The following is a 26,223-nucleotide window of genomic DNA, read 5'->3' as shown; positions in this document are numbered from 1 at the left end:
GCTCAAGGCCGGTGCACTGGGATGACCCTGAGGGATGGGATGGGGAGGAGGTAGGAGGGGGGTTCAGGATGGGGGACACATGTATACCCATGGCTGGTTCATGTCAATGTATGGCAAAAACCACCACAATATTGTAAAGTAATTAGCCTTCAATTAAAATAAATACATAATTTAAAAAAAACTAAAAAAAATACATGCTATAAAAAAGAAGTATTAGATCCAATAGGGTCCGATGAATACTTGCTTTACAGATTACCTCTTTCAATCCCTTCACTTTATGGAAGTCAAGCTGGAGGCACAGAGAGGAGCCCAGGGTCTTCTGATGGTAAGAACAGGGCATTTCCACAACAGGTAATTCTCTTCTGCTCTGATCTTAGATCCACGCTATCATTACATGTGAGTTCTAGGGACTGCCTGATTTCACATTCACACAAAATACTCCGTCCAAACACACAACATAAACCTGACCTGTACAGCATCAACAGACAAAATACTCCCATGGGAACCGTACCAAGGACCACCACCCATAGGAAAACTAAGCTTCATTCACTGGGCTGTTTGTCTATATAATTTCCCATGTAAAAACAAAATGAATAAAAATGAGAATGACTCATTTCAGAGGTTTCTAATTTGGCAAGATTAAATCACCACAGGTCTAGAATTTTCCTGGCACCAAATGCCACAGACCAGAAGGAAACAATAGCAGTGATTTACTCGAGCATCCCATAACTCATTTTATCCATTCATATGGGGTCCAGTTTTCATTTCAGTCTAAACACCACAGAGACCAAATGCCTGGTTTGATTATTCTGACTCCTCAATAGGATTTTTTTGTAATATAACAATCTCCTTCCTGAAACCTTAATTTTCCCTCTTGTTTACTTGTGAGGCAAACATTAATTGAGTGCTTCTTGTACAGCTGAAACACTGCACAGAGTGCCCTAGGGAATTATAAAGTATAAGACAAACCGTCTGCCTTTGAGAATGCCACTACCTTAAAAAAGGAGACAGGACAAATATAAACACATAAACACAAGTACAGGGTAAAATCAAGGAGGCTGCAGGGGAGCAATATGCAAGGTTCAAGGGGAAGACGAATCAGATGCTAAACAGCGAACACAAAACCCATGTGGGGAACTGAGCACCTGAAAGGCAGTCCTCCCAAGTCTCTTTTTTAATTTTCTGTGATGCAGGCTTTCGCCTCTGAACTTACTCAATCTAGTGGCGGGTCCCCCAGGGGCTTCTGAATACTTAGCCCCATCTTCTTGTGTAGTCAGAACTAAGCACTTCACATACTGAAATATTACTTTGCTACAAGCTACTTGATCTGTATTGCCTTTTATATTACAGTGTGGTATATACATAATATATACCTAAATATGTTTATTTTATGTCTGTATTATACTTAAATATAGATTACATAATATCTGTACATATTTAAGAAGATACCCAGTCTGCTCACACCTAAACGGCACGATGCCATTCAAATGCTGAGTCATAATTAACACACTTTTGCCCACAGAATAAATGACTGCAGGTCTTTCGAGGGCAGGCAGAAATCTGGCAGATGACCTTGCATTTAGAGCACCACAGAAGACATAAACAACCATCCCATAACGTCTCTAATCTAGCAAAACAACTTTTCCCCTCTTTTATTTTCACCTATAAAAATGGAGAAAGATCACTTCAGTGACCTCTATTTTGCAGAGAAAGTAAAAGAAGAGGTGAAGCCAACATCCTCTCCATTTCGAAGAGAAAAGGAAAAGACTTCCACATGGTAAACAGGGCCCCTGGGAATGAACAGCGGCATCCCCATTCCTCACATATTCAAATATAAATCTCTCACCTCTTAGCTGCAAAGCTCTTTTCTTAACGTGCTTTTTACCCACAGATTTCTTCTGGGAAGAAAAAGCCAAATTTGGACTAACTGTTAAATTCTCTGGTAGAATCAGATTTCTCACCCTTACTCACACACTTAAGCCACTATTTTCAGAAACTTTCACTTAAATACTTGATTTTTTTTCCATCTAACGTTTTATTCATTCAACTAAAATGTATAGAGCATTTGCTAAACTCTAGGCACTGTGCTAAAAATCCCAGCCCAAGGAAGCTTTGATTTTAATGAGGTAGGCAATAAAGGGAAATTTTTAAAGTAAATTATACATGTTAGACACTAATAAGTTCTATGGGAAAAAATGAGAGCCAGGTACAGCAATCAAGAATTAGAGGTGAAGGTTTACAAATTTAGACAGACTAGTCAAGAAGGTCTCAGTGAAAAAGTGACTAGAACAGTCTCCAATCAATATAAAATCTCCTTTCTCTCTAGATTATAAGTCAATTCATATGTTGCTTCACCTTTTCCGTCTTCAATTTTTATGGCTACGTGTTAATTCTGAAAAAGATCCATTTCAACTAAGATGAAGTTTCACATAAAGACATTGCTGTATACAGCTCCCGCTTTTCTCCCCTTTCTTCTGCATACTCACAAAAACAAATTAGAAATATGAGGGAGCAAGACGGAAACAGAACTGATACACATTTTAAAAAAAACAAAGAAAGAAACAAGTAACACTGGCATAATTTCATAAGAAATGTGTGGAATACAAACAAACAAAAGGAGAAAAATTTTTGCTGAGAACTATAAAAGCAGCCGTGGAACAATGGGAAATACACACTGCTAGCCAGTATGAGAAGAAGAAAGACTCAAAAATGTTATTTCTCCCAAAATTAATTGCTAAGTGTAATGCAACTCCATTAAAAGTATCAAGGTTGAGTAGAACAATTCTCATGCCACTGAACAGAGCTTCTTACATATGGACCCTTGCAAGAACCCACCAGAGAGTTTTCTTGGACTACACCTGCTGTGTCCCTCCTTAGACTCACTAAACTGCAATTTGTAAAGACCACGTATACACTGCCACAGCTTCCCAGATAACTCTGATACACAGCACTGGGTAAGAACAGGTGATTAGGAATAATAAACAAAAGGAAAGCTAACTGGAAGAAAAAGGATATGAATCTATTTTCAAGCTACAAAAATAAGATCAATGCAGTAGCTAAAGTATAGATAAACACATCAGTGGGGAAGAATAAACTTCTAAACTTCCCAGGAATGCTTTGTACTCACATGTGATAAAAGAGAAGTCATAAACTAACAGGGAAGAAATAGGCTGTTATCTAAATTGTTTTAAGAAAGCTGAAGAGGAGCTTAAACTTCAGCTATACTTCATACTACAAAGAGCTACACACACACACACACACACACACACACACACACACACACACACTCAACCAGGTGCATTAAAAACTAAGATAGGTGGAGGGTCAAAAAGATAAGAACTAAAGAAATGACTGAAAAAGAAAAAATAAGAAAACTTAGTTTGTTTTTTTACCAGATCACTTAAAATGAAGAAAAAAGGGGAACAGACATTGACCCACAAATTAGATTAGAATACAAACAGTGAGCAAACAGATGACAGATTATAAAACAGTAAACAGAATATGATTCTATTCTATACTATCAGCTCACCTATTTGTTAGGATATATACTCAAATGCTAACAGTAATTGACTCTGGTTGATTTTTTTCCTTCTTAGTTTATGTTCAGTTTCTTAATATCACTCAGTAAATTTGTATCACATTTAAATTTTTTAAATGATAACTTTTTCAAAGCTATTTAGTTAATTTTTTCACTGATTTTTTTTTTTCATAAAATGGCAATTTTGGCACATAATGCTGCTGCTGCTGCTGCTGCTGCTAAGTTGCTTCAGTCATGTTCGACTCTGTGTGATCCCATAGATGGCAGCCCACCAGGCTCGCTCGTCCCTGGGATTCTCCAGGCAAGAACACTGGAGTGGGTTGCCATTTCCTTCTCCAATGCAGGAAAGTGAAAAGTGAACATAATAGTGTAGGCTTAAACTCTTCACGTGCGTTTTAAGCATTTTCTTCATCTTAAAAAAATGTTTTCTGCTAAATACTGCTTTGTTATTTCTTATAAATTTTCAGCCTGCAGAAACTTTCTGCTCTAATAGATTGCAGTTTTTCAAAACTGGAATAACTAATTGTCCAACCTCAGCAGTAAGTTATGGCAACTGAGTACTCAATAAAAAGGATATACTGGAGCAAACCAAATTTCTATTAATACAACAGAGGATAAACAAGTTTGACACAGAGAAGGTGTAGTCCTTCAGTCATGTCTCTTTGCAATCCTATTGACTGTATGTAGCTGCCAGGCTCCTCTGTCCGTGGGATCTTCCAGGCAAGACTACTGGAGTGGGTTGTTGTTTCCTTCTCCAGGGGATCTACCAGACCCAGGGAATCGCAGTCAGGCCTCAGGGGACCTGGTAAATAACTGCTCAATAAATGAGTCAGAATAAGATTATTCAATAGTTTAAGGGTCCTACCCTAAGATATCAGCAGGAACAACCTGAATGTCCAACACAGAATTCTTGCAGCACTTTTTTTTTTCCTGCAAAATGTATGTGTGCTCTAAGATAAATCCAAAGCTACAAAACATAAAGGACATTCACAATCCCAACAGATCAGACTAGATTTAAAACATTTCTATTTGGTCCAGAATTAGCAAGACACCCAAAAAAAGGAACACATGCCTGCAAAAAGTTCTAAGTGACGTTATGTTAAGTGAAATAAGCCAGTTACAAAAAGACAAACACTGGATGAGTCTATTTATATCAGGTATGTAGCCAAATTCATAGAAACACAGAGTAGAATGGTGGTTACCCAGGCCAGGGGGAGGAGGAAGTGGGAACTGGTTGAGTGGGCAGAGTTTCGCAAGATAAAAAAGTTTTGGACATCTGTTATATATTATGACTACTGAACTTTATACTTGAAAATGGTTAAGATGGTAAACTTTGTAATGTGTGTGTGTTTTTACTACAATTAAAAAGTTGATAAAAATTCTTAAAGTAACATAAAATGCCTCACATTTCACCAAATTACCAAGTCAAATGCCTGCTGTTGCTTCTGTTCAGCTTTCAAGCTAAGAATGCGTGATTTTCATGTTTTTTAATTGTTGGAAAAAAGTTTAGAGAGTGATATTTTGAGACATGTGAAAACTGTATGAAGTTTAAATGTCAGTGTCCATCGGTAAAGTTTTATGTATTGCCTAAGGCTGCTTTCTTGCTATTACAGCAGGGCTACATAGTTGCTTCAGAGACTGTATGTGTGCATGTGGTCAGCAAAGCTTAAAGTATTTACCCTCCTGGCGCTTCATGGGGAATGTTTTCTAATTCCTGATATGGGGTGTGGGAAACTGGGCTCTCTTCTGCACACTGAGTGTAAATGGCAATGAAATACAACACAAAGCAAGGACTTCGCATCTCCATACCTGTTAACCCAGCAGTGTTAGTTTATCAGAAAGAAAGGTAAAACTCACAGAAATTTTTATGTAAAACAAACTGTTGCAGCAAGATGAACCCAGGAAGTCTGATTCCAGACCCTAAGCTCAGAGCCAAGACTAAGGCGCAGTCTACACTTAAATACTGAACCAAAGAGAATAAAACAGCTTCTCGTGTTTTATCAAGTAACAACTGTTAAAACTGGTATTCCTGAAGTTCTATTATTCTGAATTAACAAATAACACCTTACAGTGATTACTACCAAGTTATATATTTATTTTAAAAGACATTTTTTAGGTTGAACCATATGAAATTACAGATATTCAAAGGTTTACAATATGAGTAGCAGGGCTCAGCTGCTAAAGATGGCTCAGATGGTAAAGAATCTGCCTGTAATGCAGGCAACCAGGGTTGGATCCTTGGGTTGGGAAGATCCCCTGGAGAAGGAAATGGCAGCCCACTCCAGTATTCTTGCCTGAGAAATCCCATGGACAGAGGAGCCTGGTGGGCTACTGTTCATGGCGTCACAAAGAGTCGGACAACACTGAGTGACTAACACTTACCTAGTATCATAAAATGAAAACTAGGCACAGATCAAACAAAATCCATCCTGAGTATGGATGAGCCCAAAATTGAAAGCTTACTTTCAGCAAAACAGCACATCTGTTGCATAAATTAATGTGATTACTTGAATTTTTATTGATTGTATAGTTTTGTTCGCATTTAATTTGCAAATTTGTTTTCTTTTATAACTTCATAAGTGCTATAACCTGACATGTATTCTGCACTGGCATCGATGTATGCAAAATTATGACAGACACAAGTCAAATGGAGGATGTTTTCCTTGGAAAAGGAACTATTTCCAAAGTTTGAGGACACTGTGTGTATCATGTGAACATCAAAAGCATCCTAGCACACAATTTTGAGGAAAAAAAAAAAAAGATCACAACCCACTTGCGCTCTGTCTCACAAATCAGGTATTAATGGCTGACAGCAGAGCCCAACCATCAGGGCAAGGGGCGGGGGGGTAACAGAAAGACCATTCTCACAAACCGTCACATTCAAAACGAAGCGGCCGTCTCTGAGCCTCAATTTTCTCTTCTGTAAAACTGGGACAATGGTTTACACTGTGGGGTTACAGAATGCAGCAGAGGTACTCCAGGGAAAGCACATAACATCTAATAAACACACCTAACAGTAACTGAGCAGTTAACCGCATGCCAGACACGCATGCAATCTGTTGCATGTTTGCATGCAATTGCATACAGAATGTATGCATTTCTGTTGCCGCTTTCATGCATTTTTAGGCATATGACACTCTATAGACATCACTCAAAGAATAATTAGAGCCACCACACTCTCTGAAATAGGTCCCAGCATATCCCCGGTTTTAACAATGCTAAAGCTGAGGCCCTGGGATGCTCAGTCATCTGCCCAAAGGTCACGTAGCCAGTGAGAAGCCAGGCCAAGATAGGCTCGTAACATCTAACACTAGAAAGCTGTTTTTCTTCTCCACACAAAAGTACCTCAATCAATGGAAGCAATCATGATGATATCGGTGTCCCTAGTTTACCTGAATGAGAACACACAAATGTTGCTTCTCTGAAATCCAGCCACAGACCGTCCAGTGCACTGCAGCCTCTGAGGGGTCCTCCAGCCACTCGGATCATAAACCTTCCTGGAATTATATTTTTTAAACTGGTGTTAGGCTTCCCTCTATAAAATCGGGGCATACGGTGTACTCTTCTTTTCGAAAGGCTTCAAAATTTAGCTGACAGCAGTGTCAACGTCAATGTCCTCTTCTCGGGGTGCTAAACGGTCCCTCCCGAGCCTCTCCTCCTCCATGTCCCCAAGGTTGGAAACTCTAGACTTAGCCACGAGGCATCACGGTGCACATACACAGCATTTGTGGGAGGGAGACAGAGACATCGTCAGCACCAAGTACGCCACCCGGAAAAAACTGCTTGGTACACAGCTGGTGACTAGACCTCAGAAAGGCCACGCCTCCAGCAATGAGCCTGTTTTCTCCTTATCTTCTATGTTCTTCCTGCTTGTGCGTGTTAAGTCACTTCAGTCACGTCCGACTCTTTGCAACCCCATGGACTGTAGCCCGCCAGGCACCTCTGTCCATGGGATTCTTCAGGCAAGAATACTGGAGTGGGTTGCCCTGCCCTCCTCCAAGGGATCTTCCCGACCCTGGGATCAAATCTGCATCTCTTAAGGTCTCCTGGGTTGGTAGGCCGGTTCTTTACCACTAGCAGCACCTGGGAAGCCCTTCTCCTGCTCAGAATGGAGCAAAAAAATGACAAAGATTTTCAAGTTCATTCCCAACTGGGAAATCAGCTTATTTTCATTTTTTAAATGAGTATTATAATAGAATGATAAAATAGATAATTTTCAGAAATGAGAAAAAATGCTATAAGGTGATAATAGTTCTCAACCACCCTCAAACCCTACATCCTAGAATCAAGTATACAATGCACCAAAAAATAAATGTAACAGAGCCTAACTTCTCTTGGAGAAAATCTAAACAGCCACTAGCAGTTTATAACTCCCAAAAAAGTTTAACCAAAGCCCTACAGTTTTGGTGTGTTTTTTTTTTTTGGGGGGGGGGGCCCTGCATAGCTGCAACTTTGAAATGTTCCAAAATACTTTATTATATGGCCCTGCTAAAATGTTAGGTTTAAAAACAAGCATAAACCCCTTTGAGAACCAATCTAAGCCTGACTTCACTGGTAGAAAAAACACGAGACACTATTAGTGCCATTTTTTCACAGCCTGTAGAGAGTGTTCAGGAAAATTATTAACCACTATTAAGATGCGGTTAGGTATGAATCAGAGTAGACAATATGAAGAGCAGTAAAGGTACTTACGAAACAGAAATAGAGTCACAGATACAGAAAACAAATTTATGGTGACCAAAGAGGAAAGCGAAAAGGGGGATGAATCGGAGTTTGGGATTAACATACACACACTAGTTTATATAAAACAGACAGCAAAGGCCTACGGCACAGCACAGGGAACTGCACGCGGTATCTTGTAAAAACCTATGATGGAAAAGTGAAAGTGTCAGCCACTCAGTCGTGTCCGACTCTGTGCGACCCCATGGACTGCAGCCAGCCGAGCGCTGCTGTTCGTGGAACTCTCCAGGCAAGAACACTGGAGTTGCCCTTCCCTTCTCCAGGGGATCTTCCCAACTCGAGGATCCAACCCAGGTCTCCGGTATGCCAGGCCGACTCTTTCCAGTCTGAGCCCCGAGGGGAGCGCAGGCGCCGGTCTGCTTGCCTCCGCGGTGGAGAAGAATCTGAAAAAGACTGTATCACCGTGCTGTACCCCTGAAACTAACGCAACACGGACCAACGACGGGTGCTGCCGGCCGCTCAGGCGGGGCCAGCCCTCGGCGACCCCGTGGACCGCAGGGCAGTAAGAACAGGAGTGAGAGCAGCCATCCTAACAGGTAGGTACAGCAGAAGGAGGGAGGGGCAGCTGTCTGAGCGCTTGCTCTGTGCCAGGCTCCGATCTAAGGGCGTTACACGGTCATCGCGTCGCTTTCCGGGTGACACAGGGCCCTAAGGCAGAGTCTGCAGATTCTTCTGCCCCAGTACTTAATACTATGTGACTTTGGGCAAATTATCTCATTTTCCTTACTTGCAAGTGGTGATAACATAAGTCACCTCACAAGGTTGCTGTGAGAATCAGCCGTTAAATATACGTGATATGCTTAGAACAGCCTCTGGTCCATAATAAAGACCAAAGGGCCAGTTTACTGTTATTATGATCTGATTTCAGAGATGGCGACGTGAGGCACAGAGTGAGTCACTTCTCCAGAGTCACACAGCTGGTGATGTCACACCTGGGGCTTGAGCCCAAGGCTGACTCTTAAGTCCATATACTTAGCCTCTTCAAAAAGGCCCCTGCAGCTTTCAAGTATATATTATATATATACACTTACTTATAAGTACATAAGTAAGGAGATCAGTCCTGAGTGTTCATTGGAAGGACTGATGCTGAAGCTGAAACTCCATTACTTTGGCCACCTCATGTGAAGAACTGACTCATCAGGAAGGACCCTGATGCTGGGAAAGATTGAGGTCAGGAGGAGAAGGGGATGACAGAGGATGAGATGGTTAGATGGCATCACTGATTCAATGGACATGAGTAAACTCCGGGAGTGGGTGATAGACAGGGAGGCCTGGCGTGCTGCAGTCCATGGGGTCGCAGAGTCGGACACGACTGAGTGACTGAACTGAACTGAACTGATGTATATAAATATATGCATATATTTATATTTGCATCTCAGGAAAATGTGTAAGGAGTTCATCAAGTAGGATAAATGGTACCAGGGAATGAATGACTGTGCTGGAGCCTACTGGCTGAGCACCCCAGGGCCAAAAATTCCACTGGATGCTGATATTACACAAAACACAGACAGTCCCAGGTGTGGCCTGAAGGTCATGTTTTAGGGAGAAAGAACATGCACATAAATATTTTGACTTGGAACAACAATGGAAGATTGCAAAACCAGAAACAGCAAAAAAAAATGGAAACAGTCAGAAACACGGTGTTTTCCTGACTCCAGGAACAAATATACCTTTTAAAATATCCTGCCTTAACCCTCCCCGCCCCCAGCATCACCATCTACCTCACTCCTCAAGCCATGAAATTTTCTATCTGACACACTCTCTCTTCAACATATTTTTGGTTGATCTTATCACTTCAGTAACTATTTTGACCTTCTGGTATTTATGTTTTTGAGGGAAAACATTTGTCAGAAGCATTGTTTACTTAAGAACAAGGAAGGGGGCTTCCCTGGTGGTTCTGGGGTAAAGAGTTGTCCAGCCAGTCCGAGCAATACGTGTTCGACCCCTGACCCGGGAGGGTCCCACATGCCTTAGCCTGGGCACCCCAACTACTGAGCTTGTGCTCTAGAGCACGGGGGCCACAGACACTGAGTCCAGGAACCTCAACTACTGCAGTCCGTGTGCCCTAGAACGCCTGCTCCATGACAAGAAAGGCCATGTGATGAGAAGGCTGTGCCCTGCAGCTAGAGAGAAGCCCACAGAGCAAGGAGGACCCGGTACAGCCAAGATCACACAAATAGACAATAGTATTAAAAAAGAACAAGGAAGAGTCAAGATGTGCAGATGATGAAGATTAAGGCAGCAATAAATTTACTCTCCTTTTTTTCTACCCTTTTCATAGACTTTCACCCTTCTGTTGATTCAGAAAGAAGGTATCCTCCTGCATGTGGAAGGGCAAGATCAAAATTTTCTTTTTCTCCTACTTGATACCTACTCGATAACACATCAAGAAGGACTGTATTTCCACAATTCATTGTCTTTATTTTTTTTTACATAAGCAGAATTAACAACTTATGGCTATCTTTTCCTTTAGTGAAAATCTCAATGCAGCAATAAGAATGAAGCAAATTAATGGAAATGCAACAATTAAAAACTTTGTATGTCAGATGTTTTTTTAGAACACGGGAGCTATGTTCTTCCAGTTGACCAAAAAACAGCCACTTTTCTAGGTAAAAGTCAAGTATTCACCAAGGCTCACTGACTTACTATAAGAAGCTTCTGTGCCAAACTGTTAGGAAATAAAAAATGGTTAGTTTTAAATCGGTCAGCCAAGTAGTACAGTAAAATCCTACCACACCAGCTTCAGGAATCTTCCTCAATGTTCCTAAGGTAAAGGCTATTTTACATGCCAGAATAAGAAAGCCTATGAAGATTAACATGTTCACCAAATAAAATGTAACACTGCAATGTCAAATCCGGTGAAACTACTAGGATGCGTTTAAGTGTCCTCCAACATCAACAGATTAACAATGCATCAAACTGTCCCATGCACTATCAAAAAATAACAAAACAGCAACAACAACAAAAAAACTGATGAAAAAAAAATACTAATGATACTTTTTAAGTCTAAGAGCGAAATGAGTTTTATCCACAAGGCTGGAGCATCCAATAAGAGAAAAACAGCAGACTCTTCTGGGTGTTTAGCAGAGAAGGGATCAGTTTGTCATAGGACCACATGCAGCCTTCCAGAAAGTCAAAGAGAAGCAGGCTGGGCCAAAAAAAAAAAAAAATCAATAGAAGCAATAAAATTTGCCACACAAAAACGTTCACATAAAGATGATATGAATACACACACATGGACTGCACAGTTTTTTCATTCACATCAGTACAACAACCGATGTACTATCATAATTCAGAAGAAAGGTTATTGGGTTCTTTTGTTCCTTCTCTTGATGGGCCCTCTGTGCTCTAAGTTATACCAATTTGAAATGAACAGGACTTGCAGTACTCTAAAATAAGCATTTCACACGTAGTTTTTTTTACCAAGTATTTCATTTATTTCGCCCCGTATCATACAGGAAACTCGCTCTAACATACCTAATGCAGCTCCTCTATGAGTCATTCCAGTAATACAGAGCTAGTTTAGCAAGTCTGCGGCTGCCCTTTCCCGTATGTGTATTGAATCAGGTCAATATGAATTGAATCGTAGCCCTAAAATGATGTTCACGTCTTAACTTCTAGTACCTGTGAACGTGACCTTATTTGAAAATAGGGTCTACGCGGGTGATCAAGCTTAGGTCACAGGAATGGGCTATCATCCAACGACTGTGTCCTTAATAAACACAGGAAACAAAGACAGTGTGGTACAGAAGAAAGGCCAGGTGAAGACAAAGGGAGAATTCTATCGACAAGCCAAGGGATGGCTGGAGCTACCAAAAGTTCAGAGAGAAGGAGGGGCTCTCCCTCACATTCCGAGAGGAAAGCAGCCCTGCCAGGACACTGATCTCAGAGCCTCTGGAACTCTGAGACAGTCAGTTTCTGAGGTTTAAGCCATTAGCCTGTGGACTTTTGTTAGAGCAGCCCCAGGAGATGAACACACAGGCCGTGGCCTGAGTTGTCCCCAGCTTGCAGGGTGTGGCTGGGCGCTCGAGACACCTCCCAGAACCCTTGCAGCACACACGATTCCACCCTGGTGCGAACTGATGTGAAAAACCCAGAGACGAGGGTAGGAAATACGTCCTTCTGAAATGTTAAAGAGGTCCTGCATTTGTTTAAAACACATTTTCCATGTTTTACTTCCCTTCCTCCGTACAACCACGCTGGGGAAGAAATCGGTAAGCAGGCAAGGAAACTAAACCTCGGCCAGCTGGATGTTCTGGCCAGTGTTACATGAACACCAGGGCAGAGCTGCTGTTTGCATCATTTTTTCTCTAGTAGGGAAGAATATAACCCTAAATATTTTCATTTGGAACGACGGTGGCACTTAGAAGTGGTGCCTTTTCAAGTGACCCCAGGAAGAAAAAGAATGACATCACACAGAATGAGTAGGCGGAGGACCTTCGTGACCCAGGCCAGGTGGAGCAGACCAGAAGAAACTGGTAGAAAAGGTGACACATCACTTCTGAACTTGGCCTTGAAGGAAGAGATGGAGAGACTACTAGGAAAGAGGTACCGTGGGGGCTGCAAAGAGTCAGACGTGACTGAGCGACTAAGCCCACGGTGCACGGGCTTCCCTGGTGGATCAGCTGGTAAAGGACCCGCCTGCAATGCAGGAGACCTGAGTTCCATCCCTGGGTTGGGAAGATCCCCCGGAGGATGGCATGGACACTCACTCCAGTATTCTTGCCTGGAGAATCCCATGGACAGAACAGCCTGGCGGGCTACAGTCCATGGGGTTGCAAAGAGTTGGACACGACTGAGCAACTAAGCACAGCACAGCACCACGGTGAATACACGAAACTTCAAGGAGAAAAACAGTCAAGTAAATGGAAGGTCTCAGCAAACACGAGGAAGGCCTTCAAGTGACTAATTGAGAAGTCCAGGGAGAGCTGAAATGGGCTTAAAGTAAGAGACGGGCTCTTCCACTGAGCTCATAGAGGGTTCACCATCGAGAGACTCGACATGCAGACATCTCTGTCAGGTTTTTAGCAAAGTGTGAAGAAGGAAGCTGTCCCAGGAGCAGTGTTAAACTCCGGTGAGTGGCCAAGCAACCTGGAGTTGTGCGGTTTTGAAAAGCTGGTTATGACCGAAGAGAATGTAATGAATCTATTCAGACGCTCTACGTTTCAAGCATTGGCAAGGCATCCCTGACATCTTTCTTCTTTCCGCCTGTATTTCTACACACCCTGGCCTCCTTGGGAATCTCTGGGGGAGAGGGGTCCCCATGCCAACCTCAGGACCTTGTGCTTGCTCTTCCCTCTCCTTGGAAGAGGGTTTGTGCATTGTGAGTTCTCCCATTTCATTTGGGTCTTAGTTCAGATGCCACATCTTCAAAGAGGTCCTTCTTGACTATCCTATATGAGGGGACCTCCTCTGTCATTCTCAAGTTCCTTACACAGCTTCATTTTTCCTTACAGGACTTACCTGAAATTATATATATAATAATGTATATACATATTTATTTATAAAAAAGCAGCAGAGACATTATTTTGCCAACAAAGGTCTGTCTAGTCAAGGCTATGGTTTTTCCTGTAGTCATGTATGGATGTGAGAGTTGGACTCTAAAGAAAGCTGAGCGCCGGAGAATTGATGCTTTTGAACTGTGGTGTTGGAGAAGACTCTTGAGAGTCCCTTGGACTGCAAGGAGATCCAACCAGTCCATTCTAAAGGAGATCAGTCCTGGGTGTTCATTGGAAGGACTGATGTGAAGCTGAAACTCCAATAGTTTGGCCACTTCATGCGAAGAGTTGACTCATTGGAAAAGACCCTGATGCTGGGAGGGATTGGGAGCAGGAGGAGAAGGGGACGACAGAGTATGAGATGGTTGGATGGCATCACCGACCCGATGGACATGAGTTTGGGTGAACTCTGGGAGTTGGTGATGGACAGGGAGGCCTGGCATGCTGAATTCCATGGGGTCGCAAAGAGTTGGACATGACTGAGTGACTGAACTGAACTGAATATTTATATATTTATTATATTTATACTTAATTTATATGTATATATTATATTATATTTATATATTTTTAAATTTACTGATTAGCTACCATGCCCATTAATATGTCAATTCCATGAATACAGGGATCTTGTGTATCTTGGTCATAGATATAGTCCCAAAGCTTGGCATAAAGTTTAAAACTCACTAAATATTTGTTGAATGAATAAAAGGAAATCCCATCTTATTCCCAAGTATAACTGATGTCATCCCCTGAAACACTTCTAGTCCATGGTCACTGCCACTTCCCAGTACATACAGCAGGCTTAGCACCTCGTCAATCCACTTGGATTAGTTCAGACGCCACCCACCACTCTCCACTGCCACCCGGGCCCCCCTCCAACTCACTCCCCCACAGATGACCCTACCAAAACAAAAATCTCATGGGGTCAGCAACCCGTTTCAACACTCTCCACGGTCCTTGGGATAAAGACCGAACTCTTAACTGGCCCCAGCCTGAGTATCCAGCCTCACCTCACTCCATTCTCCCCCGAATTCTAAGTCCTCAGTTCCTTGATTCCAGCCTATTCCCTTCTGTTTCGGGGGTTCAGCACTAACTTCCCTCTGCTGTGTGCAACACTCTTTTCCCCACTTTTCCTCAGTTCTCCTACTCATGCTTCTGTTATCATGCAAACATCACTTCCTGGTGGGGGGGCGGTTCCTGTTATACAAACCCACAAAACCTACCGCTCTCTTCAGAGCATTTACCTCTGTTTGTAATCATGCAATTATTAATTGCTGTGCTTTTTAAAAAGTTAATTAATGACTCTCTTCATCTTGGAATCTACGCTCCACGACAGCCACGGATCACGAATGTTTTGCTCCCTCTTGGATCTCCAGGGTCAAGAGTGGCCCTGGGAACATGGCTGGCACAGAATAAGTGATGTTGAATAAGTGATGTGTGCATGCGTGCAAAATCGCTTCAGTCGTGTTCGACTCTTTACAACCCTATGGACTGTAGCCCCACCGGGCTCCTCTGTCCATGGGATTCTCCAGGCAAGAACACTGGAGTGGGTTGCCATGCCCTCCTCCGGGGCAATCTTCCTGACCCTGGGATGGAAACTGCGTCTCCTGTGGTTCCTGCATTGCAGGCAGGTTCTTTACCGCTGAGCTACCAGGGATCCCTACCCTATCAGAAACATAAAGCTAGAAGTTAATATTGAATACACAGATGTAAAAACTTTCCACAAACACTTAACGAAAGCCAAACACAAAGAAATTAGTGGAAAACTCTAACAGGATGACAAGCTGCTATTAAAAACACAGAAGGAGACAGGGAAAGCCCAGGGCAATGCAAACTTTGAAGTGGGGCTGACTGCAGACTAGAAAAGAATGGGACCAACACGCTCGCTCTGTTTTATTAAGTAACCGGAACCAGTTCAAACAATTTGCTAAAACTACATAGTTATGACTTAGGTAATGGCAGTAACTAGGTGAAAGGTTGCATTTACATATCCTATTAACAGACTCCTTGACTCATCAGTCTCTCTGGAGACATTTATCTATGCAAAGAAACCCTTCAGACTCTCCTCCTCGGCATTTTCCCTTATAAAAATTCTCCCCAAAGTCCTTAGTCCCCTGGAAAATGTTTTAAAGACATTTCACTGTGGTCGATTAGGCATGCAGTAATAGCTAAGCGAGGCAACTTGGCCATGGAGAAAATGGTTTATAATAGAACAAACCTACTTTGCTCCTGATTAAAATTACTGGTGTGCAACTTGACAAAATGCACACCCTCAAAAGTTCTGAGCACGTCAGGAAGTCACAGGTTAAAGGACGAAGCCGAATATGTGACCTCAGGGTTACTGTTATAATAACCTAACGTCAGAACCCAGATCCCTCTAAATCCTCTAGGGGAAACAAAGAGCTGATCACTTTATTTTGATTTCCTTATTTCAGGCCGATTTTAAAATAAGATGTTAACAGTGACGTGGGCGAAAAGCAATCTGGTATCATTTCCTTTCACGTGAACCCGTCAGTGACTCATGCAATAAACAGCAGGTCTCCTGGTTTGTTTCGCTGCTGGAGCCAGTTTTCCAAAGATGATTTACCACACCCAGCCTGAGAAGGGGCAGCGTGAAACTGGTGGAATTCTGGTCTTCAGAAATACAACAGACAACAGTGATTTCTAATGTCACGCTGTCTGTATAAAGAGAACGGAGGCACAAGTCAATGCAAGCCTGAAGCCGGGTTAGGAACCATGGCAAACAAGCAGGAGAGAGGAAAAGGAAAGCACACTGAAGACTGATGTGGCCATATTTGGGGGGCAGAGGAGGGAAGAACGTGGCCGGGGGGGGGTCTCCAAACTTTTCCACTCCTACCAAAATAAAATATTTTAACTCATAATTTTTAAAAAATAAAACATTTAGCAAAGTAGCATTAAAACACTAAATGGAGCAAAACCTCCCTATCTGAAACCTTTATGGAGGGACTCTGCTGCTGCTGCTGCTGCTAAGTCGCTTCAGTCATGTCTGACTCTGTGCCACCCCATAGAAGGCAGCCCACCAGGCTCCCCTGTCCCTGGGATTCTCCAGGCAAGAACACTAGAGTGGGTTGCCATTTCCTTCTCCAGTTACATGCAAATGATCATCTTTCTACTTCAAAATTAACATTTCCTCTTTATGAAAGCTTTCCTCAAAAGAGTTCTACAAGGGGGCATCCTTAGCAGGTTCTGGGTAGTGAATATAAGCACTCAATAAGATCGACCTTTAAAACAGTCTAAAGCTTTGATTTTTTAAAAACATGAGTTAGTCTTCGTATAAGTGAAATGTGACCGTGCTACAAATAACAACCATCATGAAGCAAATTCCTTCCAGCACAGGTACGTGAAATTCACAATATCTGAAGTTTCTGAAAAGTGATTACTTCTCATAGAAATAGCAGATGGTAGCCTGATTCTTGGAGAAGGCAATGGCACCCCACTCCAGTACTCTTGCCTGGAGAATCCCATGGATGGAGGAGCCTGGTAGGGTGCAGTCCATGGCGTCGCTAAGAGTCAGACACGACTGAGCGACTTCACTTTCGCTTTTCACTTTCATGCATTGGAGAAGGAAATGGCAACCCACTGCAGTGTTCTTGCCTGGAGAATCCCAGGGACGGGGGAGCCTGGTGGGCTGCCATCTATGGGATCGCACAGAGTCGGACACGACTGACGCGACTTAGCAGCAGCAGCAGCAGCAGCAGCAGCAGCAGCAGCCTGATTCTTCCGTAAGGGTCTCCACCTGTACTCTTTAGAATTCCTACCCTTGTCCCTTGTTTTGCTTACATTGTAACTGCAGCACCAGCAGTCAACAGGGCACCCTCAATATGGGTCAAAATGTGTCCCTTGCGGCTGCCGCAGCTGTTGACTAGACTGATAGTTACAGAGGACAGGAAGAAAGTTGTGCTGTCTCTTCCCAAAGATTGTGGTCCACGCCCTCCTCAACACAAGCTGCCCGCATCTGATAGGAATGCAGATCTGTTGCTTTTCTTGGGTCCTGGCACTTCCCCACCTCCGCTGTGTCATTTAAGGTTGTGATTTACACTTCTGTGTTTTTGTGGGTTGGTTTTTTTTTTTTTTTTCCTGAGTCCAGTTTCTTCTTTTCCTGAGGCCGTCCTCATAAACTCCCTGAACAGGAGCCAGGTGGAAATCTCCCTGTCCCCTCATCCTGTCCTTGCATGCAGGCAGCACAGCTGGGTGGCAGCAGGCACTGTCTGGGTGCTGCTGGACCGGCTGGGTTCCGGAACCTCGCTGCCCACGTGCCACTCTTGTTCTTGCCCGTTACGCACAGCTTGGAGATGGAGCTGAAGGCAGCATTCAGAGGCTCCAGCTCCTTTCAGCCCAGACCTGTAGCTCATGGTCACATGCGATTTTGAGGAATGCCACCTGTATGGAAAACTCGCATAGCCACACGGCCCCAGTCCGCCCAGTCTCCAAGCCAACAGTGCAGACAATTCTCTACATTTTCCCCTCAGCAGGTATGAGCTAAATACCGTACTAATTATTCACGCAGAAATACTTCCCTTGTACAAAGGCACCTCTATGAATCTAACACCACCTAACAGGCATCATTTCCATGCTGCCATAGTCAACAGCGTCTGTCTCTACTCATCCAAGAATACAAAAAGTCTGAAGCTTTAAACCAGCAACATCCAACAGACCTTTCAGACCTTTCTGCAAGGATGGAACTGTTTTATTATCTGCTCTGCCCGCTACAGTAGCCACTCGCCACGTTTGGCTATTAAGCATTTGCCATGTGGCTAGAGTGACTGAGGAAGTAACATTTTTTCATATTAATTAATTGAAACAAGTCTAAACAATGTGGCCCCTGGCTAAGTTCCGTGGCTAGTACTAACAAATAAGCGTGCTACAGTTTCAGGGCTGCTGTCACAAGGAATGAGATTATTAGGTCAGAGACAAAGGATTACATTACTCAAAAAAACAAAAAACCAGTCGCAGGAGTATTAGCATAGTTATGCCAGTTCTATGAAACACAATTCCTACAGTATGACGGGTAGAGGGCAGGCAATACCTATCCACCCAGTGATTTGCACTAGAGAGGGGATTCCTGAGCTTAGAGTGTACCAAATCTTCTATAACGCACAGTAAACTGACCTATGCTTTGCTCCATAGACAAAGACTACTTCTATTTTCCATAGCTATATGCTGTACCAAAGTCCCTGAAAAGATAGTCTGGAATGAAAACAGTCAGCGCCTCTGCTCACAAGATGTGCGGATACCTGAGGGACTAAGGGAGAGCTATTTCCCAATAGCGGAAGTTCAAACACATCTCTGCAACCTACCCATCTGTGTCCAATCCTGCTTGAGTATCTGCTTCTAGATGGACTTCTTAATAGCACCATTGTGACAGCTTTCAAAACAGTTATCACTATAGCCTCTCCCCAGGCATTTTTCCATACAGTAGCTAGAATGGGGGTTTCCCAGGTGGCACAGTGGTAAAAAAGAATCTGCCTGCCAATGCAGGAGACACAAGAGATGTGGGTTCGATCCCTCGGTCAGGAAAATCCCCTGGAGTAGGAAATGGCAACCCACTGCAGTCTTCTTGCCTAGCAAATCCCATGGACGTGCTATCGTCCATGGGGTCGCAGAGAGTCAGACCTGAATGATGGAGCACATGCACACGCGCACACACGCAGACACAGCCAGGATGCACCTCGTAAACACAAACCTCATCAGCGCTGTCGCTCCAGGCTTCGATGCCATCCGCTGCGCTCGGGATTAAGCCAGCCCTCCTCGGCCAGCGCCACGAGGCCCTGAAGGAAGCGGGTCTGCCCCTACCTACGGGCTCGTCCATCGCCTCTTCTGAGATGCTTTCCTTTGCTGCACTAAACTTCTCTCATTCCCTAAAAGGCAGGCCATACAGTGGTGGCCCCGGGTTGAATACCAACTACAAAATGCATCTGTTTTGGCCCCCACGATAAGTTTTAAAAACATTTCGGCCATTTCACATTCACGAAATATGAATATTAAGCTCCTCTTTAAAAATCAGGGCGTCTGGCAACACTTGGCTGCTTCCCAACCTGACAGCGCTGGGCTGCAGTTGAGTTTCTACTGATCCCTGTAGACGAAGCCTGGGTTCTCCGGCTGCCAGGCCGCTCCAACTCTCCCTTCTTTATGCTTTGACATTATCCACCCGACTTCGGCTCCAAGCACGAGGCTCTGTTCGCCTTGGTCTGGGACACTCTTCAGTCCTCCAGCTTCTTCGGGCACAGACTATCACTCACTCTCCAGGGCGTAGTACGCTCATGGGAAGTCTTCCCTGACCACCACCAACCCCAGCTGGGATCAGGCGATCCACTGTACGACACCTATCCACTGAGGCCTCCACTATCATCCTGTCTGTTGTCTGTGGGTCTCTGCACTACTCCACACACCAATCACCCAAGACTGGTGATTTTCTGTTTAAAGTCTGTACCTTGCCCCAAACTTTTATGTCCTAAGAAAGTGACACTAACTGGCTTGTATCCCATTGCATGCCAGTGCCTACGAAGCCCCAATACATAGTAGGAGCTCAATAAACCCTTGTTAAATAAATTAATAAAGCCATTGAGGTGAGGTGAGGTGAAGTCACTCACTCGTGTCCGACTCTTTGCGACCTCATGGAGTGTAGCCTACCAGGCTCCTCCCTCCATGGGATTCTCCAGGCAAGAGTACTGGAGTGGGTTGCCATTTCCTTCTCCAGGGGATCTTCCTGACCCAGGGATCGAACCCAGGCCTCCCACATTCTGGGCAGACGCTTTAACCCCTGAGCCACCAGGGAAGCTATTGGGAATGGCTAATTCAAAATACTGAAGGTGGCGATGTATTCATGTTTTTATGCACGTATTTATTTTAAAACTTTGGACCTCTGAATTGTCATTCTCCTCCCCCCAGAACACTAAAATAACTACCTGCATAATAGGGATGAAACTAGTAACAGGCAATATGCTAATAAGCACTTCACATTGATTAGTTCATTTAATCCTTACAATAGCCTTTTGAGCTAAGTACTTCCTTTATTACTATTATTTGGCAGATGAGGAAACTGAGAATTTGGGAGATTAAAAGTAACTTACCCAGAGTTACAAGACTAGTAAATGCCTGGCGGGACTCAAACCCAGGCTCATCAAAACCCCAAAGCCAAAATTGTTAACCATACACGATTTATAAATGTGAGATTTTTGATGCGCACTGGATGATGAGAGACCACGCGTGGTAAGGACACACCAAAGAGCTATTTTCAGGCTATTGAAAGTACAGTTCTACTCCTGCCATTAGCTGCGCAACCTTGGCTGAGAAGAAGGTCTCATTCTCTACATCAGTACAGAAAACTGTAGAGACAAGACGCTGCCAACTTCTCCCTTGGAAGTGGGAGGAGAAGGGGATGACAGAGGATGAGATGGTGGGATGGCATCACCAACTCAATGCACATGAGCTTGGGTGAACTCCAGGAGTCGGTGATGGACAGGGAGGCCTGGCGTGCTGCGGTCCACGGGGTCGCAAAGAGTCGGACACGACTAAGCGACTGAACTGAACTGAACGCTCAGAAGACTTGAGAGCACAGGCCACCAACTACCAACATAATGCAGACAGCCCTTCTCTTTGGCTATTTGTACGTGCTTTCCACAATCAGCTTTTACTAACTGAAGGAGTTAAAAGGCGAGAGAAAGTTCTTACACGCACAAGAAGCTTTCTGGCTTGATATTCATGACCATTACACCAAATCACACAGGTCCAGGGCAGTGACACAATCTTTAACCTCAGCTCACAAATAGGAAAATGCAGGTACTGAGCAATAAGGCCAAGTGTACAGTTAACTTCATCTTCCTCAGGCTGCCCAGAAACCCGCCTTGCCTCCCTGTGTGGGCTGAGCCCAAGCTCTCAAAGCCAAGCGATGGTGGTGGTTTAGTCATTTATTCGTGCGCGACTCTTTGTGACCCTATGGACATCAGGCTCCTCTGTCCATAGGATTCTTCAGGCAAGAATACTGGGCTAGGTTGCCATGTCCTTCTCCACTCAAAGCCAAGTACTGGTAGGTCATGTCTATGAAATTCTACACATATCCTGCAGATGGGTGAATTCTTCCAAGGAGCAGGAAAAGAATCAGAAATGTCACCAAGTCACACCAAATACAACCTGATGGTCCATCTGGTTTTTCCAAGTGGGATTCCTGCCCATTCTTTGCGTCAAGTCAAACCTTTTTTAAATGGTTTCTTAAAAAATGTCTAAGAATCTTGCAACCTTCTTTTTTCAAATCTTGTAACTTTTTAAGCCAAATTCTAGAACCAATCCAGGGCCCACCAGGCCACAAAGTGTTCAAGTTTCAACTTATTTTAATCTCTGTATTTTTTCCCTAGGCATTATAATTTCCTTTTTCAAGGACTTGAGAAAAAATTGTATATGGACATCATAGATTCACTGACTAAAGTTAGAACTGAAATTTCTACAGTTTTTAATGGGCTTCCCCTGTGGCTCAGTTGGTAAAGAATCTGCCAGCAACGTGGGAGACCTGGGTTCGATACCTGGGTTGGGAAGAGCTAAGGAGAAGGGAAAGGCTTTTTAAGAGTTTTTAACATTTATTACTACATACGCATATATGGATGCTTTTCTGAGCTTTCATTCTAAAAATATAGATTTTATTTCCAAGGATGGCTCCCATTTGATGATGTAGAGGCACTTGAAATTTTATTTCAGAAAACACCAGCTTAACTAAACTTACTGTTTCCAATCTACTGAGTATATTCACCAAAAAGTGGTCTTAAAGGGCCTTCAGTAATGTATTCTTGACTACTCTGCCATATGTAGTTATTAGAATATATGATATTTATATAAAATATGAAATAAAAACATTAGTATTTAAGTTAGATTCAAAGTTTCTCTAGGGCAAGGAATATATTCTATCCGTTAATTCAGTCACTAGTTGTGTCCAACTCTTTGCAGCCCCATGGACTGCAGCATGCCAGGCCTCCCTGTCCACCACCAAATCCCACAGTTTACTCAGACTCATGTCCATTGAGTCAGTGATGCCATCCAACCATCTCATCCTCTGTCGTCCCCTTCTCCTCCCGCCTTCAATCCTTTCCAGCATCAGGGTCTTTTCCAGTGAGTCAGTTCTTCAAATCAGGTGGCCAAAGTATTGGAGTTTCAGCTTCACATCAGTCCTTCCAATGAATATTCAGAACTGATTTCCTTTAGGATAGACTGGCTGGATCTCCCTGCTATCCAAGGGACTCTCAAGAGTCTTCTCCAACACCACAGTTCAAAAGCATTAATTCTTTGGCGTTCAGCTTTCTTTATAGTCCAACTCTCACATCCATATATGACTACTGGAAAAATAATAGCTTTGACTACCGGGACTTTTGTTGGCAAAGTAATGTCTCTGCTTTTTAATATGCTGTCAAGATTGGTCATAGCTTTTCTTCCAAGGACCAAGCATCTTTTAATTTCATGGCTGCAGTCACCATCTGCAGTGATTTTGGAGCCTCCAAAAATAAAGTCAGCCACTCTTTCCATTGTTTCCCCATCTATTCGCTATGAAGTGATGGGATCGGATGCCAGGATCTTCGTTTTCTAAATGTTGAGCTTTAAGCCAACTTTTTCATTCTCTTCTTTCACTTCCATCAAGAGGCTCTTTAGTGCTTCTTCACTTTCTGCCATAAGGGTGGTATCATCTGCATATCTGAGGTTATTGATATTTCTCCCAGCAATCTTGATTCCAGCTTGTGCTTCATCCAGCCCAGCATTTTACATGATGTACTCTGCATATAAGTTAAATAAGGAGGGTGAAAATATGCAGCCTCCACGTACTCCATTCCCGATTTGGAACCAATCTGTTGTTCCATGCCCAGTTCTAACTTTTGATTCTTGACCTGCATACAGATTTCTCAGGAGGAAGGTCAGGTGGTCTGATATTCCCATCTCTTTAAGAATCAAAGGCTTTGACATAGCCGTTAATAGAAAGAAGCACATAGAAGCACATAGCACAATGCATTGCACAATATAGGAACTCATGAAATGCCTATTGAATCAGGAATTCATAAACAACGGGCCACAGCTACTGAACCTCAAGTCTAAAGCTGACTTCTTAGGCCTTTTAACTGCTTTCTTCATAAGTAAGAGTGGTGTTAACAATGCTTCTTATGCCTGTACTTTTAAATGGAAAATTTACAAATGATAGTGCACATGTAGCTTGTTTGAGCTAAATTCTGAACTTACTTCACTAAAATAAGTCTACTTCCTGAACTGTTGAAATTAAAAGAAAATTTAAATTTGCACCTAAGATGGAAAAAAAGAGGTTTTAAAGACTGTCAAGCACCCTAAGCAAGCACAGAACTTATTTCCAAAGACGTGTGCTAATAACGACCTTCTGCTATTTGAAAGCCTATGACCACAGAAGAAATATGTAAGATCCATAGCTCTGCACCTTTGGGTGAGGAAGAGATGATTTCAATTCGGAACACTAAATATCAGATCGAGAAACACGAGTTTTGACCCAAAGCAGTCAGGGACATAAAATCAATCTTGTCTCAGCTGAAGGACCTGAACTCAGGTAACTAGAACACAGGACGTTCAGAAGACCAGGGACCATGGCTCAAAATCAAGGAACACATCTGAATCATCCTCACACCGACCCTCAGCAGCGGACAAAGAGGACCCACGGTTTACAGACGAGAACACAGGGTGTCCAGAAAAGGTCGCGTCCCAAGGCCACCTTGATGGGAAGGAGACTTAGAAGCAGGCTTCATTGCCTAGTTTCCAAGTATCCGAGCTGTGGTTACTTTCCATCCCGCCTCTGCAATCACCCTTCGCGGGCGTGTTATCCTCTCCGGCTGGCAGAAAACGGGCAGGAAGGCGTGCGGAGCTGGGCAAGGACAAGAGACCAGAGCGCAGCGAATTTCCACCGCTTCCTGGCTCTCGCCGACACCCGGGCACCTCGGGCAGCCACTGGGCTGAGCCCCGCGCTTCCACCCGAAGCCAGTCCGGGGCGAGGGACGGGTGGAGGGGGAATAGCGATCAGGGAGCCGGGGAGCCTTTCTCACCGGCAGGGAGAGCTCTCCAAGTTGAGGGTAGGAGGCAGAAAAGGGCGAAAGAACTATCTCGCCCACAGAGGGGCGAGGGCGCCAGGAGAAGCACGAAGGAAGGAGCCCCGGACAGGAGGGTGACCCTTCGCCCACGGCCTCGGCTCCCAGGGGTGCCGAGGGCTGGTCGGAGAAGTCGGGGGGGGGGGGGACTCGCAGCGGTTGCGAGGCGCGCTCGGTCCCCGAGACCCTCCCCGGGCGCGGCGCCAGGGCCCCCCCGCGACCCCCGGGCAGCCCGGGTGGAAACCCACGCCCGCGCGCGCGGGCAGCCGAGACAGCGGGCTCCGGGCGCCCGCGGGCATCCGCGCAACTTCGCGGGCCCCCTCCCAGGCCCCCACCCGCGCCCGCGCCCCGCGCGCCCGTCGGCGGCCGCGGCACCCACCTGCGCGGCGGCGGGCGCAGCCCGGGACGGAAGCGCGAGCGGCGGGCGGAGTTCTTCGCGAGGCTCCGGCTCCCGGGGCGGGGACAGGCCGAGCGCGCGGCGGCGGCGGGGGCGGCGGGGGCTCCCGGTGACTCCGCCCGCCGCGCGCACTCCGCTCCGGGGAGCGGCTCCCGGGCCCGCCCCGCGCCCCGTCCTCCCGCGCGCAGGGGGTTGCGGAACGCGGTCCCCGCGGGCTCGCGCGCCGCGTCCCGGGGGCCTCCCCGCGGGGGCCTCCGTCCCGGGGGTTGGCACTTACTCGCGGCCCGGAGGCGGCGGCCAGCCGGGGCTCCCGCCCGGGGCAGGGAGAGGGGTCAAGGCCGCGACCGAGAGTCCCCGGAGGCCCGAGGAGCCGCCGGGCGAGGTGGCCGCGCAGGCTGCCCGGAGCGAGGCCGCGGAAAATGTCCGACTGGCTCCCTCCGCCCGGCGCGGGGCTGGGACGACTGCTCCCGAGAGAGGGATAAGAACCCTCAGAACCACCCCCCCCCCCACCGCCCCCGCCCTCCTGCTCCCGCCGCGGGCTAGGGACTCCCGCCAAGAAAGTGCGCGGAACCGGCGAACCGGGGCCACCGGGTGGACCCCGCGGGAAAAGTGCAGCCTCCTTTCCCGTGCACGTGCCTGGCCACCTGGTTCGCGCCGTCCCTCCCCGCACCCCTGGCCTTAGCCGGGAGCCCTTGCCTAGCTTGGCTTCCCACTTCTGTACATCCTTGGCTTTTTTTTCCCCTTCAAAACCCTTTTCATCCCGCACGACGCCCAGCGCGCACTCTATGACCATGTTCGTCCCTAAACTGCAGACATGGAACCCAGGAATCAATCCCTTTCCCCTTCCCCGCGCCCCAAAGCAGGACAAAACTGGGCGCCAGGGATCTGGAATGTTCCAGTCGGAAGGGTTTATACCCAAGTAGCCAGACGCTGCGCATTACTGACTCCCCAGCC

The 26,223-nt window shown here is 45.1% G+C and overlaps 1 protein-coding gene across 46 annotated transcripts in view; it reads right to left on the bottom strand.

Annotated features, from left to right (window-relative positions):
• The window catches only part of PAM (peptidylglycine alpha-amidating monooxygenase), a 323,041-nt gene extending 297,119 nt beyond the window's left edge, over positions 1-25,922 (bottom strand). For 12 of the 46 annotated variants that reach the window (XM_069590189.1, XM_069590194.1, XM_069590199.1 and 9 more), the window contains exon 1: positions 25,252-25,694. The gene's annotated coding sequence lies outside the window, so the exon portion shown is untranslated. Of the gene's footprint in view, positions 1-6,930; positions 7,036-25,251 lie in introns of those variants that run through there. The other 34 variants (XM_069590190.1, XM_069590195.1, XM_069590201.1 and 31 more) reach the window with 17 other exon arrangements.
• Between the last annotated feature and the right edge of the window lie 301 nt (positions 25,923-26,223).

Source organism: Ovis canadensis, chromosome 5 (assembly GCF_042477335.2).
Source record: "Ovis canadensis isolate MfBH-ARS-UI-01 breed Bighorn chromosome 5, ARS-UI_OviCan_v2, whole genome shotgun sequence".
In the NCBI taxonomy this organism is placed as follows: Eukaryota; Metazoa; Chordata; class Mammalia; order Artiodactyla; family Bovidae; genus Ovis; species Ovis canadensis.
Note: the sequence above shows the minus strand (reverse complement) of the source record. Positions and strands in the feature narration are given on the sequence as shown.